Genomic DNA, 17037 nt, shown 5'->3' on the forward strand with positions numbered 1-17037 from the left:
CCCTAACACTTGTGGGCAGAGCTACACTTTTCAAGATGATGACCCTCCCAAGATTCCTATACGTCTTGCAGAATGCTCCGCTCAAGATCCCAGACTCAGAATTTGACCGGGTTGAGACCCTCCTTAGGGAACTCATATGGGGAGGTGGACAGCCCCGCGTTGCGTGAACTACGCTTCAGAGATCGATTTGGGATGGTGAGATGGGGGTGCCCCGCCTCCAAACCTACTATTGGCCATCAATGCTAGCAGTGGTCAATGACCTGCTCCACGGTGACCGGGAACTGCCCCACATAAGGGCCGAAATTGCTGCTATTCATGACACAGACCTGCTTCATCTGCTATATCAACCTTTTTCAAGGCCCCTACCGCCCACAACTGCAGCACATATTACTACCATCTGGAGGCAGGCACACACTTTCGTAGGATGGAAGAACAAAATAACCGCTGCACAACCCCTGTGGCATAATAGCAGCCTGACCGAGACTGGGAACTCAAACCTTGGCCTATGTGGGTAGGGGTTGGGATTACAAAAATTGGGGATGTCCTTGAAGATGGGAAAATGGCCTTGTTCGATGCCCTGTGATTGAAATTCCAAATCCTGAGTACCGAGCGTTACCACTATATACAACTGGCTAACGCCCTGAAAACACACGTACCGGCAGGTAGTACTGTCCCTGACTACACACCCATAGAACTTAACATGCTTCCAGCATAAATCCCCATTAAATGCACCTCCATTCTGTATAACGCTATGTCCTCCTTCGCCACTCCTGAGCTAAATAGTCTCAAAGCTAAATGGGAAACAGATATGGGAATGATAAACCCAGAGGACTGGATTCAGGCGCTAATGCATCCTCGAGAAAGTGCTATCTCTTCTAGACTTCGCTTGATACAATTAAAAATCTTGCACCAAATATATTATCCTAGGACAATCTTATATGGTTGGAAACAGGCCCCAAACCTGAACTGTCTCCGGTGTGGGAAGCAGGAGGGGACCTTTATACATATCCTGTGGGGATGCCCCTGTATCCAAAGCTTTTGGAATGTATGGTGCAATGAACTAGCTAGGGTTTTGGCCCGCACCATACCGTTGGATTCAAGGCTGTTACTCCTGGGCAAACCCGACCAGAGTAATGCTACTAAGTGGGAAACACTGTTTCTAATCATGGCAATGGGTCTGATAAAACTTAACATTGCAAAAAAATTGGGAGCCCCAGAACCCCCGACACTGGATCAATGGGCAACAGATATGGGAACATGTGCCATGGTGGAGCGCAAATTTACAATGCAAGGGGCTGCCCTGCCAAAGTGGCTCCTTGCATGTAATAGGAGACTTTGAGCAGCATACAGATGTGATTACATGAAGGATTTCTTGTGATTGATGCCAAATTCAAGGTTATTTGTTTATTGATGGAAATGCATGTCTTTATTTGCTTTTGTTTCTGTGATTGTTGCTTAAAACAATAAAAAATGTTTTGTCCAGAAACAAAAAGACTACCCTGCGCTGTATGCATGGGCAATCTTCATTATCCAGTGCAAGTCTATGGGTGAATAGTTAAATTATGCATACATAGAAGGGAAATGCCCAAGGAAGACCCATAGGTGGATAAAGGGACCCAATGACGGGCCACAGCCTGAAGAGATTCACCTAACCTGACTACCGCAGCACTGACATGGAGATAACAGAGTGGAGCTATAATCTAAGCAGTTGGGTGTGCTGTTGTTCTGATGCGGATGGGCAGGGTTCTGCAACAAAGCCCCACAGCGCTGCACTATTGGTATAACAGCACAAAGGTGAGTCTTGTGACTCCCAAGAGGAGATGTCAAAGCAGCATAGTCTTTGAGGTTGCAAAGAAATCACCTTAAAGAAGCAGGTGAAGATTTTGCGCTTTGGAACTGGATCGGCAGTGTCAGCTGCAGCGGATCCTATGCAAACAGAAACAGAACCATGATGCCTGTCCGAGCACAAAGAGATGGAAACAGATAAAGAACTGCAGAAGAAGAGTGATGCCCTAACTTCACAACCAGAGAGGTCACTGTTGCCCACCATTGGGCTAAAACCAGCCCAAATGTACCCTGGCCCCGTGCAAACACACAAAAACCTCACAGCAAGTCCGGGGCCCTCACAAATTATGTTTCAATGAGGAAATCAAATCACAGTAACTTCTGGTTCAAGGAAGCCTGCAAGGCTCGACTTTGACTCTCTACCTTTTCAGTTTTTTCATTGTCCCATTGGCTAACATCATCCGAAAATACAGCTTACTTTCCCTAAATTATGGTGATGACACTGTCTGTATATTTATGCTTTGTTCACTATGCTGGGGCATTTGATACTGTGATATGTCATAAACTTTGGCACACATTGGATAACTGGGGACCTGAAGCTACTATTCCTAATTTAATTATAGAGCTCTATCAGGACATCATAGTCTCTGTGAGATTAAACCATGCTAGCCTATTATCTTCCTCCAGAGAAACTAATCATGGGCTTAAACAGGGATGCGTTTTGGCTCCCCTGTCATGCAATTTATATGTATCCGATATGCATGCAACAATTTTCCTCTGTGCATGGCACACACCATATTATGTGGCTTTCCTATGCGGATGACACTATTATTATGGGCAGAACTCTGATAGGTCTACAGCGCAGGTTGCAAGCATTATATGGGCATTCCAGGGATAATACATTAGCATTACATTTAAAGAAAACAAAAATTATGATAGTGGACTCTAGTAAAAAGACTGCTTGTAATTTTGCATGGAAAATTGAAGACATTCCGATTCAGGTAGTTAATGAATATGCCTACCTTGGAGTTCCTCTAAGCAATCGTCCTAGCAAGGTAGCTCTTGCTAATGCTCTCATCTCTAAAGCTTTGAGGACATTCCGGGCTGTCAAAGCTTATAGTACCTCTAGTGGGGGATATTCGCTTGAAGGCCTTTTAAAGATTTATAAAGCATGTCTGGTCCCTTGGGTATTTTATGGCCTTGATGGCTTTCGGAAGAAACATGTCTCGTGACTTATCCTACTAGACGGTAAACTCTGGCATTCCAGTTCTGGTCTCTCTAACTCGGCTCCTGCCGAGGCAATTTGTTGTGAACTTGGCTTGACCTGCTTAGCTACTGCTTGGAAGATAGCTCGTAGCACACTTTACCTAAAAATGCTGGCGTTCGTTCAAGCCGTGGGGAGATTTCATGCAAGCATTGGTTTCAATGCAGCAGCACTTCTTAACATAGGTTTATCCCTTGAGGAAATTAACAATAAGGCCAAACATTGGGATAGAGCATGCATCCTGGAAAAATTAGCCAAAGAAATGTGTTACTGGGAGTATTTAAAGCAAGGCTTTGTTTTCTTAAACCATTCAGTTATAAAATTAAAGCAAACAGCTCTCAAATGAGGCGTCGTATTATGCGCCTTCGCTTTAAATTGCTCCTGCCTTTGCCTGCAATGGGGCATGGTTACATTTTCCCCCTGATCAGAGATTGTGTCGTTTGTGCCACATGGAGATTAGAACATCTCGACATCTATTAACTTCCTGAGCAAGTTGGGAAACATGTAAACTGACCAATTTTGGGTGCAAGTGTTTTCAGTTAATTCTTTGGTGGTGACTGCAGCAACTTTTTATATTAGGACCAAAGTAGAAAAAATTATACTGATGCAATGTTTATAGATTGTACATATTATAGGTAATTGTCACTGTTAAATTACATATTCCAGTGATAATACATTAGCATTACATTTAAAGAAAACAAAAATGATGATGCATTAGATAAGGGCAACCACTCCATCCTCATAAAAACACTTCACGATACCCTTGGTATCTCGGATCGGGCACTGGACTGGCTGACCTCCTTCCTCACTGACCGCCCCTCACAGGTGATCTTTGGCTCTTTCTCGTCTCCCACCTCTATCTCTACTTTTGATATCCCCCAGGGCTCCAACATCTCACTGTGGCTCTTTAATATCTTTCTCACCCCACTTGCGCGCCTTATTTCTACTTTCTCCCTCCACGTCCAGTGTTATGCAGATGACACCCAACTCTTCTTCAAACTTCCCTCTGACCTTCTTGCTACCTTCTCTATCATTCCTGACTGACTCTCTGCTATCCTGTCCTGGTGTGCTTCTAATGACCTCTGCCTCAATGCCAGCAAGACTGAAATCTTTCCTATCAGGATTCTTGCTCCCACTTTCCTCCCTTCTCTCTGCACACCCTCGATGGGCTATGCCACACCTCCTTGTTCGGAAGCCAGAACTGGCTGGGTCATCTTCGACTCATCTCTTTCCTTTCTCCCTCACAACATGGACATTGCCAGGAAGGCCCATTTCCAACTCTACCTCCTCTGATGCCTCCTTCCTTTCCTCACCTTTCCTCAGAAGCTCAATGTCTCTGGAGCCCTGGTACTCTCTAGGCTGGACTACTGCTTCCTCTCTCCACCCCGTCCAGCTTATCCAGAATGGGGCTGCAAGTCTTATCTCGGAGGATAGCAAAGGGGCAACGTGGTGGTCTTGGAAGCAAGACCACGCAGAGCAACAGAAGTTTGAATCCCGGATCCGCGTTGAGAAACTGAACTCAGGTATTAAGCACGTTATAAAAAAACAATGAAATAAATGAAAATATAAAATTATCATTGGCCTCAAGCCCAGGGACCGTACCTTTTCAGCCCTAAAATCTCTCCACTGGCTTCCAGTTGCTGCAAAGATTAAATTGAAATCCCTCTGCATCATCCATAAGGCTGTCTGGGGCCAGAAACCACTCTATCTACAATCTGCTCTCACCAAATACTCTCCCTCCAGGTCCTTATGTTCCTCCTGCGCCAACTCTCTGTGTGTCGAGCGCTGTTCTAAGCAATGAGCTTTCCTCTACTGGTTCCCTCCTCTAGAACAGTCTCCATCTTGAGCCGGATCTCCTCAAATTCCAGAATCACCTCAAGACTTTCCTCTTCACCTGCCCCTCCCATGCTAAACCCCTCAGTTGCTGACATTGGTGGCCTTGGCCCTTCTACTGGGTCATGGCCGTCCTCCCAATTGCTTCCAGCCCCTTCCACTCCCAGCACTTGCCCATGGGCACCCAATGACCTTTGTCCCCTCACAGGACTGCACTTTATATTGGCAGATGAGCATTCCTTCTGTGCAACCTGTGCCTAGCACTTTACTGGTACCATGCAACTGACCCCTTGTCATCCCCTGCCCATGGGAATCTTCTTAGCACTTAGCCGCTCCCCCTCTCTCTATCTGCACTTGCACAAGCTGAATGCTCACAAGGCCTAGTTGGACCGCCTCTATCCTGTTTCTCTATTATATTCTATTGCCTTTCCCCATGTTCCCTCCATTTGCCCCATGGGAGCTTTGAAACACAATGGGCCTCATTACAAGTAGGGCGGTAAGGGTTAACGGTCACCGGTAACGAGACCGGTGCCGTTAAACCCTTACCGCCCTACTACGAGTTCCATTTGCGGGGCCTTCCTTAGCAGGCGTTAAGGACGGGACCCGCAAAGGGACTTTATAGCTAATAACGGTACCGTAATTTACGTTACCATTGTTAGCACCTTCCCCACTCCCATTGAGCCCTAAGGGGGCTCAAATGTGAATGGGGAAGGGCCCTGGTGAATGGGGAATTACCGGTCCCGCCAACCTTGGAATGGACCGGTAATTGCTCCATTCACCAGGGCGCAATCGGAATGAGTTTGGAGGCAGCCATGCCGCAAATAGCGGCGTGGTTACCTCCAAACTCGGAATGAGGCCCAATGTCTTGCTGTGTATACGCCTTACAAATGCACAATAAAATAACATTAAATTAAAGAAATATAGGCAGAGTCAGAGTGCACAGTAACATCCTCGTCTTCATTTCTCTGTAGTGCCAGTATCATTGCAACTAATTTTGCTGGTTGCGCTTAAAATTTTGATGGTAGCTTAACATTCTCCACTGTTTCAAATTTTCCATTTTATTTTGCTCATATTAATGCAGCTCCTGTCATACTTATTCCTGAATTCTGGTCTATTGTTCAACTGCCATCAACAAAGACCTTTACTTCTGTTTCTAAAGCCACATCCTTGGAGCAAGGTATCTCATCATGATAGTCTGTATATGTTGTGCAGTCATAATCATCTTCCTGTACAGGATTATAATTATGATAATTGTTTTTCTATAGCGTGCTTAATACCAACGAGTGGTTTTTAAGCACGGGATCAGGATTCAAACCTGTGTTGTGCTGCATTGTCTTGCTTCTAAGACAAACACGTTGCCCCTGAGCTACCCTTCCTCCGCTGCTATGTATTTTGCTGGATTTACTGGTTTTGTTAAGATGACCTCATATCCTGAAGCCCTCTGTGTAGTCAATGTGCTTTTGGGCTTCTCAAGTATTGCAGAACGCGCATGTTCCACGTATAATGTTACTGAGCAGCCCATCGTCATTGAGGACGAATTATCAATTGCAAATGCTGCTGCAGCTAAAGCATGTGCACATGGGCCTTTCATCACTGGGTCTAAAGCCCACTGTAATATGTCAAATGTTTGTGTCACAGTGAAGTCTTTTGTGTGAGGACAGCCATCATCACTACTCCATTACAGTGGGAGAATATGAACAATTCTGCTTTGTAATATGGGATTCCTAATACTGGTGCCGTACTTTCAGTTTATCAAATGCATCAGTCATCTCTCTTGTCCAATTGTATGACATCATTGTTTTTCTCTGCTTCCTTTAGCCCTTCTAACAGTGGTTGAATGTATGAGCCGTAGTCAAACACCCATACTCTGCAATAATTACATAATCCCAGGAACTGTTGTAACTCCTTCACTGTGTTTGGACGAGGTGTATTATTCATTGCCTCTGCTCTTTCAGGTGTCACTCTCCTCCCATCTCTTGAGATTATTCGATCCAAATAAAGTACTTCTTCCTGACAATATTGCATTTTCTGTTTGTCAACTTTGTGTCCTTTCTCAGCTAGCAATGTCAGTAGCTGCACTGCTCCAGGGAATCGCTGCACACAAGCAAGTCATTGACATACTGTATGATGGCACTGAGAGTTCGCATGATTCTGAGATTCATCTGCTGCACGCACCCTGTTAAACAAACTGGGGGTGCACAGTACCCCTGTGGGAGATGACAATAATCCTGTCTTACTCCTCTATGGGTAAATGTGGGAAAATACCGAGGATCTTCATGAAGGGGCATACTGAAAATTACATTTTTTAAATCAATCACTGTGAAATGTGTGGCTGTGGGAGGTATGTTACACAATACTGTGGCAGGATTAGACATCACCAGAAATTCAGCCTCAACAATGTTATTCAGGGGGCGTAAATCTTGTATGAATCTACATAATCCTCCCTGGGATTTTCTCACTGGGTACACGATAGTATTGCAAGGGGACTCTGATGGCACGATCACTCCCTGTTCATGAGGGCTTCTATTGTTTTGTAGATGCCCTCATCTGCCTCTCTGAACATTGGGTACTGTTTTACTCTAGGCAAAACTGCTCCTTTCTTCAGTTTTGTTTTTATGGCTCCAATCCCTTTTAGCAATCCCACATTGTGTGGACTAATCGTCCACAGGGTGCTGGGTGCTTTTGTCAAATCTTCTTCCATAAATGATGGTACTCTTATAGCTAGCATTATCTTTTGTGGCAGTTCCATGTAAAATCTCTCTGTCCTCCCTCACTACAGCTGTCTCCAATTCAATAGTAATCAGATCTCCTTCTGTCAAATCTGTAGGTATCACTGCTCTGAATAAAAATTATGTGGGTAATCTCAGTAACTTTCCCTTAATGCAGGGAAGCCATGTTAACACCACTTGTACTACATAAAGAAATATGTCAGGATCCATTAGTACTTCCCTCTGTACGTTTTGCCCATAAAAATCTTGTATGTACTCTCGTGCCATCTGGAAATGTGTGCCTGGTGTAGAACATATTATACCGTCCTCAGTGAATGATATTGTCATGTTCAATTTACTCATAAATTATCTTCCCAATATGTTAGTAGGTGTCCTTTGGGAATATAAAAACGGGATAGCGACCGTCTTGTCTCTTACTATCACGGGCAAGCTGTCAGTGAAAGAAATCATATTTGTCACCTCAGAGAGTCTTTGTGTGTCCATGGATATTCCCGACATTGGAACTTTCCCATCTCTGACACAGGACCTTGATGCCCCAGATCAACTAAGAAAGAAAGAGTCTGGTTGCCTATAGATACCTTCACCCTCGGTTACTGCTCAGGGTCTGTGGTTACTCATAAAATAGGTCACATCAAGTCACTCTGTGGTATGTCCTATTGTGGGTACATGTTCAGTCCTGTCCCTGTGGAAGGGTTCCCCCGACAACAGTGTTTGCAGCAAAATGTTTGTGTCCTATTGTGTCACTGCTTGTTATGAATTCTGTGGATATGGTGGTGGATATGCCATCCCCCCTCTTGGCCAATATGGCATCCCTCCATGCTGCATTGCCCCTATACTTCTGCATACTTGTGAAATGTGTCCCACTTTCCCACATGTCGAACATACTGCTCAAGGGCCCCCATGCCCTTCCAAATCATGGCTATCCTCCCCCAAACCACGCTTGTGGTGCTCCAAACCCAAATTCTCTCCCTCTTGGTGCAGATCCTGTCCCCTATCTGGGTTAAAAATTACCCTCTCCTACAAAGTGTCATGCGACATAACAGCTCCATGCATGTTGTTTCCATCTCCTGCATTTGTTAATGCTGACCTTTCCACTGCCATTTTGGATATTTTTTTCTGCACTAATTCTGCCTCTGTCTATTTTATTTTGATCTTTCTCCTCCTTTAACCTACAGTGATGGATAATAGTCACTTGTATGTCTTGCCATGCTCTCATTTCGATCCCCACAATCTTTTTTAACTGTCTCTGTACTTCTTCGGGAAGGCCCTGACATAAAATGTGATAAAACACTTGTATATTTTTATCCCAATGATGTTTAGTTTCCAAACACCAACGTTCCTTAATGTCTTGGATATAGGCAGCAGGGTCCTCGGTAGGCCCCATCTTCCTAGTCATTATGGTGCACATCTCAGATTGGTCTGGAAATAGCACCCAGATTAGCTTCCATACATTGGCTCTGCAATTATTCAATGGCAATCTGTCTTTTCTGGTGTTATTCTGCTCTGTCACAACAACACACCCCACCTTTTTCCACACATCCTCTGTCTGCTCTCAAAGTATGAACGCAAATAGGCTTTTCATGTCACCCATATCTAAGGCTATTCCAGCTGTCTTTTGCTGCATTCAGTTGATCCACTTATCTGCCCCTGCTGTGAGTGACAGCATCTTATCCAGGAATTATTTGTGTCAGTTTGGTTCCATGGCGTACAGTGGGGTAGCCCTAATCCCTTGTGGAGCAGCAGGAATTGCGTTATTCCCTGTCTGCTCATGGATGCAGTCGCACGCCACCTCTTTTTCCATGTCTCAGCCACACAGCTTTGCTGGCGTGCTGGCAAGTCTTGCAATAAATCTGGCGATCTATGGTCTTCGTTTATCAGGAGTACTGATGTAAGAGGCAGATATATACTCATATTTGGCCCAAGCAAATTAAATATCTCCCCTACAGCTGGTCCTATCATGTCCAGTTGTGGGGCTTGTGCCACCTCTTCTCCCCCATCATCATCATCATCGTCTTCCCACCCTGTCTCTGTCATTTTTTCTGCTTTCTTACGGGGTTCCCTTTCATATGTTCCACTCATTACCTCTGACAACACGTCCCTGCCCCTATTCTCTGGGGTTTCAGTCCCATTTCGTTCCCTAAATATTTTTGGCATCATTTTTCTGCTCACACTTCTGCCCACCTCCCTTCTCCTCTGCTCAATTGTTTCCTTTTCTCATGTCATTCTTTTATTTTTCTCATTTAATCTCCTTACATATTCATCCCTTTCCTTGTCTGTGATCACGTTAGCAATAATAGCATTGCCGATCTCCCTTTGCCTTCTTAGCTTTTCCTGTTCCCCTCTCTGCATTTCCTCTGCTGCTTCTCTCCGTTCCCTCTTTTTCTCTCCTTCTATTTTGCTCCATCTCCTCGTGCGTCTTGTTGTGGTTGGATCTGGTATGAAAGGGAGATGTTATATGTTGTGGTTGGATCTGGTATGAAAGGGAGATGTTATATTGTAGTCTTGTAGTCTTGTTGTGCTTGCTATCAGAATGTTGATGCATGAATGCATCTCAGGAGAATGTTGAGTGGATCTGTGAGTGAATGTTTGGAGAGTGTCAGTTGGAGGCCTGAGCTGGGATGATAGGATGGCCGGTGGGTCTGCTCCTTTGTATGTAGTGTACTTACCAATACCTGTCCCTAACCAGTAATCAATGTCACTGTATATACTTGAGAGTAACACGATTACATACTGTATAATAAAGTATACCTGGATCAATCTGAGTCTCCACAGTAGGGCTGTGTGTCTGAGTGACTACAAAGAGACTTTACAACAATTGGCGGAGGGTAAACTGGAAATCAAGAAAAATATAAGGAGAAGGACAGAACAGGATGAAGTTGCAGCGACTGGAAAATAAGTAAGGAGAGCTGTGGGGTGGGGGGGGCAGCTATTAGAGAGACCCACCGTTCCCCTGTGACTGTAATTAAATCTATCCTACCCAGCAAAGTAGTGATAAAATGCAAGGGATTCCCTGGGAAGGAGGCCCTCACCAACAAGCATGCCCAGGAATCCCGTATGCCACAAAGGATTATGTCCCAGTTTGTGAATGAGACTTTGGCAATGATAAAACAAAGTTGTTAAAGGGAGTGCATAGCCTGCTGAGCACATACTGGAAATATTTCATTCTGGATGCATACTATTTGACTTACTAGCGCTTGTTGATGGTCCACCAAGTGGCGCTGGGTTGGGCTGGATGTTCATGTGGCCAACAGGAAAAAAAGGCAGAGCATCATTTGCGCTGCTGCGAGGGCGCTTTATGTCATGATGCCAGTGTTTTGTGATATTGTAAATCTGGTGCCGGTGAGTGGTGGCATCACAGTGCTTGCTGCCGGGAGAAAATAAGAAAAAGGGGATGTGCCCGGTGCACCATATTAGACGGCTGGAAGCAGCGTGGAATCCTGACAACGGCAATGTGGCGCCGGCAGAGTGGCGGTTGGGATTTGAGGTCCAGCGTTGTCCGACTTCTTCGACGCTGCAGTGTTAATGATGACATTTTGGAATGTTCACGTAGTATTGGCGAGTCTAAGAACACAGTGGATGAGGTATTCACGGAACGTGATGTTTTCTGTCTTTGAATGTGGAGATCTTGACTTTTGAGTAAAGCATCTTAAAATGTGTGCCAACGCGACCAGGAAGTCATTCTCATTGGATCGTCTGTCACAGAAAAAGTTGTTTCTTCCGTGAGGCGTCAGAGGATATTTCATCAGAAAAAACTGCTTTAAGTGTATCACGGAACTGCAGCATGGAAGGCATCCCGTAGTATGGTAGAAGAATCTATACTAGGAATCACGAATGAAAGAGGTACATTCCACATTGTGAAATTAAAGGTTCAACTGTGAAAGTGATGCCATACACTGACACTAGCAGTGAATTTATGCTCAAAATATTCGGAAGCGTTTAATTTATGTATGGATTTTCGTTATGGAACAAGGTAACATGAGACTGATTGAAGTTCTATTGGGAGATGACACAAAGGCACGGTGTCAATCCACAGGAACAATGACACTGACAATTTATTGGGGATAAAATCATTATTGAGATTAAACAATTCAAAATGTTTTAGTTAAACAGCGCAAAAGGTTGAAATAGTATGATGCAAGATGTCAGGATGCTATGAAGTATTGTACTGTACGTCTTCTAATGACAATGTGATGAAAGCTTATGGAATCAAATGCTTATGAATTTTGGTAACTGTTTTAGGGTTATGGTGTTACCCGTTGGGGAGAAATTAATAGTACATAGATAACTTGCAAGGGTGTTGGGCCATTGTCTTGTTATGTTTGTGTAATGTTGTGGCCTAATTGTTATTTGTTTCATCCCGACCATGACACATGGGTTTGCTGATTATGGTCGCTGTGCAGGGTATTCTGGATGTAAATTATGGGTTTGATAGCAGGTTTTGGGAGGTATTTGGAATGTGGGGAAGAATTCCAAATTACTGTGAGGTTCATAAAATGTGGCGGTATGTATGCTCATATGTGAGGTACAGGGGTGGCCAAATGGTATAAGTTATATTTAATGTGGAGGATTTTTCTTTTTGACAAAGTTATATGGTGAACCATTTAAAGGTCACCATAGTGTGAGATATGGTGGAATATTATAAGTGTTAAGTTGAATTTGCCGGCGGATGTATCTAAAAGTATATAGTCCGTGCGCACTCTAGCTAATAGGTATTGTTATTATTTTAGCCATTGTTCCCTATTGGGTAAAGTTCTAGTTTGTTCAATGTAATTTTGTTGAATGTATAAGTGCTACCAGGAGCACATCATTTGTTACATGTGTTTTTATGTGTATGATTTTGGTGGTGTTTGGGTTGTATGACGCTTGCATGGGTGTATGGGTAAGGATGTACGTGGCGCAGTTGGGAATGATTTGCCCATCTGTTGTTGAGAGGACTGGTTGTGTGTATGCCGCCTCGCTCCACTGTCCACTCCTACATTTATGTGAACACTGAATGTGTGCTGTGAGTGATGTGTGTGTGTTTACTTGAAGCTTAGTTGGAGGTTGCTTGAAGTTGGTTGGTGATTGTAAAGTTTGGTCAATGGTTGTGTCTTGTGGGATGTCTGTAGGGAGATAAGTGGGAGCGGTTGTGGGTGAATGAGATATGAATGTGAGAGCGGAAGAAGTGTGATCAACGCATCCCTTCTGGAATCGTTGTCCTGGACGTGGCAACACCTCTCTCTGTTTGCTAGCTTGCTGGATTTTTACGGACAATAGTTTCCGTTGGGTGCTGCTTCACGGTTGTGGTAGCACCCGGGTCCGTCACGGGGCGATCCGTGGTCCCCCCCTCCTGTTTACCCACCTGTTTGTATGATTGCTGTTCCCCTGGTTGATTGGTTGTGTGCCAGAGTGTGGCAGGCTGTGTGTCTGGATGTGGTGGGTCCGGATGGGAGGTTGTTAGTGGTGGTGTTGGAAGGCTTTTGTGTGAAAGGGAGATTTTGTGGTTGGATCTGGTATGAAAGGGAGGTGTTATATGTTGTGGTTGGATCTGGTATGAAAGGGAGATGTTATATTGTAGTCTTGTCTTGTCACTGGCCAGGTGTGCTTGCTATCAGAATGTTGATGCATGAATGCAGCTCAGGAGAATGTTGAGTGAATCTGTGAGTGAATGTTCTGAGAGTGTCAGTTGGGGGCCTGAGCAGGGATGATAGGATGGCCAGTGGGTCTGCTCCTTTGTATGTAGTGTACTTACCAATCCCTGTCCTTATGAAGTCATCAATGTCACTGTATATACTTGAGAGTAACAGGATTATGTACATACTGTGCATACAGTACAATAAAGTCGATCTGAGTCTCCACAGCAGGTCTGTGTGCCTGAGTGACTACAAAGATACTTTACAACACGTCTCTCTTCTGAATTCCTCCCAACCTGCTTCCTTCCTTTCTTCATACTCCACTACCTTCACATAATTGTTTTCTGTGCCTTTCCCATTCCCATTCCGTTTGAGTAATATGTATCCTCCTACCTGCTTCTCTTGTTCAATTGTTGTCTCTCCACGACCTTCACCATCCATCTGTACACATATCACTCTTCCACCACCTGCTTGCATGCCCCTCACTCTCTGGAGCTCCTCCTTAGCTTCTTCTAATTGTTTTTCTAAGCTGTATAGCTCTCTATTCTCTTCCACATCTCTTAGCTGTGTCTCTAGGCTGTGCCGTGCTTTACTTGCCATTGGCACTGATAGTGCCCTTCTTTTTACTACTTTCACACTCCTTCTACTATTGTCACTGTCATCATTAGGGGCTTCATACCTGGGATTACTATATCCATCTGCTGTTGCTTGTAATTTGTATATTTCTGGGATAATTGGGTTCAGGGCGTTCTCCTCATAAGGAGGCAGCACTGTGGGCTGCGTGCAAACACTTGCCTTGGGCAGCGTAGGCGGAGCTGTGGGCTGCACACACGCGCTCTCCTCAGACTGAGAAGGTGGCAGCGCTGTGGGCTGCTCACGCTCTCCCTCATGCACATTAAGAATCCATGTTGTCTTAGGTCCCTCTGTCCCTTCCTCAAAGGCCTTCCAAAGCTCTAGTATGCCTAGCCTGCTCTTAAGCTTCTTGCCATTGTTTATGGCATGTAAGTATGTGTTCATATGTTATAGTAGATCCTTTGAGTGAGTGCCCTCTTGTGTCCATGGAATAAGCATCTTTCCAGCAGCGTCTTTCACCCACTTGGGATGATTTTTAGCAATCTGTGCGCTTTATTTAGGGAACACCTTGCATAGGTGGATTATTGGTGTATCTGACATGATGACAACTTTTAAACAGTGCACAGCTTTGCACTAAGCAAATAACAAATATGAAAAATGTTCAGTTTACCAAGAATCAAAATAAACTTCTTTTCAGAATCTACTCAAGTTCTCCCCTTGCTCACACCCTCTCTCCATTTCAAATCTCCATCACACTTCAATCAACCATAGTCATTTTCTGAGGCCACGCCCCAATGCCCCAATCCTGCTTCTACATCAGATCAACAATAACTGCTCACAATTTAGACCATACTTACCCCATCAGCCTCCTCCACAAAATACTCTCTGGTATGCTCACACTGCACAAGGAAAAACACCTATGTAGGATATATGTCAGAACACAACAACAATGCCGGCAATTTGGGTGCTGTTGGACGCCATCTAAGATGGCCGCTTAGTTTCGGAGCTTGTTAAAGTGTTTTGGGGGTAAAGTTGATATCAAAGAAAAACCTGACAGAAACATGTACTTCGTGAAAGATTACAGATGCTCCAGAATAATTCCATTCAAGACCGAATACACGCAACACCCACATTAGGCCGAGTCCAGTCGTGTAGACTCCTGTCATGGAATGTAAGGGGTATTGCCAACCCCATTAAAGGGAGGAAACTTCTCGCATACGCCAACAGACACAAAATTGATATCCTTCTGCTTCAAGAAACTCATGCAACTTCAAGGGTCATTACCACCTTCGCCCGAGGCTGCGGTCTAATCAGAGTTGGGACTAATTACTCCTCACAGTCTAGAGGCATCTTAACCCTTGTCCATCGCCACTTGGGGTTCCACCTTACAAACTCAGAAGTTAATGATGATGGGAGATATGTAATCTTGTGGGGTGTGATGGATGGTCAGGAACTGATTATAGTAAATACATATTGGTCGAACATTGACACTCCCGAGTTCTATCTCACAGTCATTTCGTGGATCATGCCACTAGGGGAGGCCAGGGTGGCGTGGGGTGGAGATTTGAAAACAATACTCGACCTAGACAAGGACAGGACATCAAGGGGCCAGAGACATCACTCCAAATCCGCACTAACCATCCTTCAGATAATGTTGACTCTCCCTCTCGTAGACATGTGGTGTCAAGGAGTTCCCCCCTTCTCACCTGAGTTCGATCTTTGCTGGATTTCTTGGTCGATGCCTTCTTGCGAATTGATCGAGTCTTGAATAAAGCTGCACAAGTCTCTTCCGACTCCAGCGTGCGTTCAAGGTTCCGGGATGCAGGGATCCAGGAGTCTGGGAAAGTAACAGGGTTTGCGCAACAAGCACACAAGTCCAGTAACCAAGAAAGGAAGGAAAGGGACTAGTTTGGGGTAAGCTGGAAGAAGCAAAAGATACAATACCGCGAGCTACAGAGTACACGTCTGGTCGCTACTTCGCAATAGCATTGAGACGCGCGGGGCCGCGGGGGCGTGGCACATTTATGGGACGTACAACGTCCGCCGTGAAGGCTGGTGCGAGGCGTGTCATGTGATACGGCCATGTTGGAAGAAACAATTAATACAAGCCCCGTCGCGATAAGGACCAGGAAGTCCAGAAGGGGCACGTTCTGTGTGTCATGACAGCATGCCTCCTCCGAAAACCTGTTCCACCAGGTTTGCCTGGGTGTATAAGGTGAAATCTTCTGAGTAGTCGAGGGGCCTTGAGATTAGAAAGTGGCTCCCAGTTTCTTTCACTATGAGGATATCCTTTCCATTTAACCAGGTATTGAGGCTGACCCCGTTTATACCTGGAATCACATATTCGGGATACTTCATACTCCAATTGGTTGTCGACCAGTGGAGGAGGAGGTCGGCAGGATTTCCGGGAGGATTGGTTGTAGGGTTTTAATAAGGATGTGTGGAATACTGGGTGAATTCTCTTCCAAGAGTCTGGTAGTCTAATCAGGTATGAAACTGGATTGATAATTTCCTGGATGGGAAATGGACCATAGTACCGAAGGTCCAACTTGTTTGGCCGTAGATGCCGGGGTAGTAATTTCGAAGACAACCAGACTTGATCACCGATAGCATAAGAAGGACCTGGTCTCCTTTCTAAATCTGCATACCTCTTAGTCTGTGTTCTGGCCCTGTCTAAGTTTTCTTTGGCCTCCTGGTGAACGTTGATGAGGGTTTCTATCCAGAAGTTGACAGTAGGAACTGGTGTAGGATGAGGGAGAACAGAGGGTAGAACGATGGATGGAAACCTTGGCTACAAAAAAAAGGACTGGTCTTAAGTGCTGAATGGTCAGAATTGTTGTAGGCGAATTCAGCCAAGGGTATCAGGAGCGACCAGTCATATTGAAGGTTGGTGGCGAAACATCGAAGATACTGTTCCAGGGTCTGATTAGCACGTTCTCTGGCCCCATTGGTTTGGGGATGATAACCAGACGAAAGGGCGCGTTGGATTCCCAAAATGCGACAGAGATGTTTCCAGAATGGAGAGACGTATTGAGGTCCTCGATCAGATATGATCTTGGAAGGAAGTCCATGTAAACGAAATATGTGTTCCAGGAAGATTCCAGCAAGCTCGGACGAGGATGGCAGCTTACACAGGGGTGTAAAATGAGCCATATGAGTTAACAAGTCTATGGTTACCATGATGGTCGTGTATCCTCGGGAAGGTGGTAATTCCACAATGAAGTCTGTAGCAATGAATTCC

At 44.8% G+C, this 17037-nt stretch overlaps 1 protein-coding gene across 4 annotated transcripts in view; it reads right to left on the reverse strand.

Annotated features, from left to right (window-relative positions):
- Positions 1-17037, reverse strand: part of ALLC (allantoicase) — a 729391-nt gene that overhangs the window by 631913 nt on the left and 80441 nt on the right. The window contains exon 1 of one of the 4 annotated variants that reach the window (XM_069605011.1): positions 10800-11138. The exons of the other annotated variants lie outside the window; for them this stretch is intronic. The gene's annotated coding sequence lies outside the window, so the exon portion shown is untranslated. Of the gene's footprint in view, positions 1-10799; positions 11139-17037 lie in introns of those variants that run through there. 4 annotated transcript variants of the gene reach the window in all.

The sequence above is a fragment of the Ambystoma mexicanum genome, chromosome 4p, assembly GCF_040938575.1.
Source record: "Ambystoma mexicanum isolate Mex_15411 chromosome 4p, UKY_AmexF1_1, whole genome shotgun sequence".
NCBI lineage: Eukaryota > Metazoa > Chordata > Amphibia > Caudata > Ambystomatidae > Ambystoma > Ambystoma mexicanum.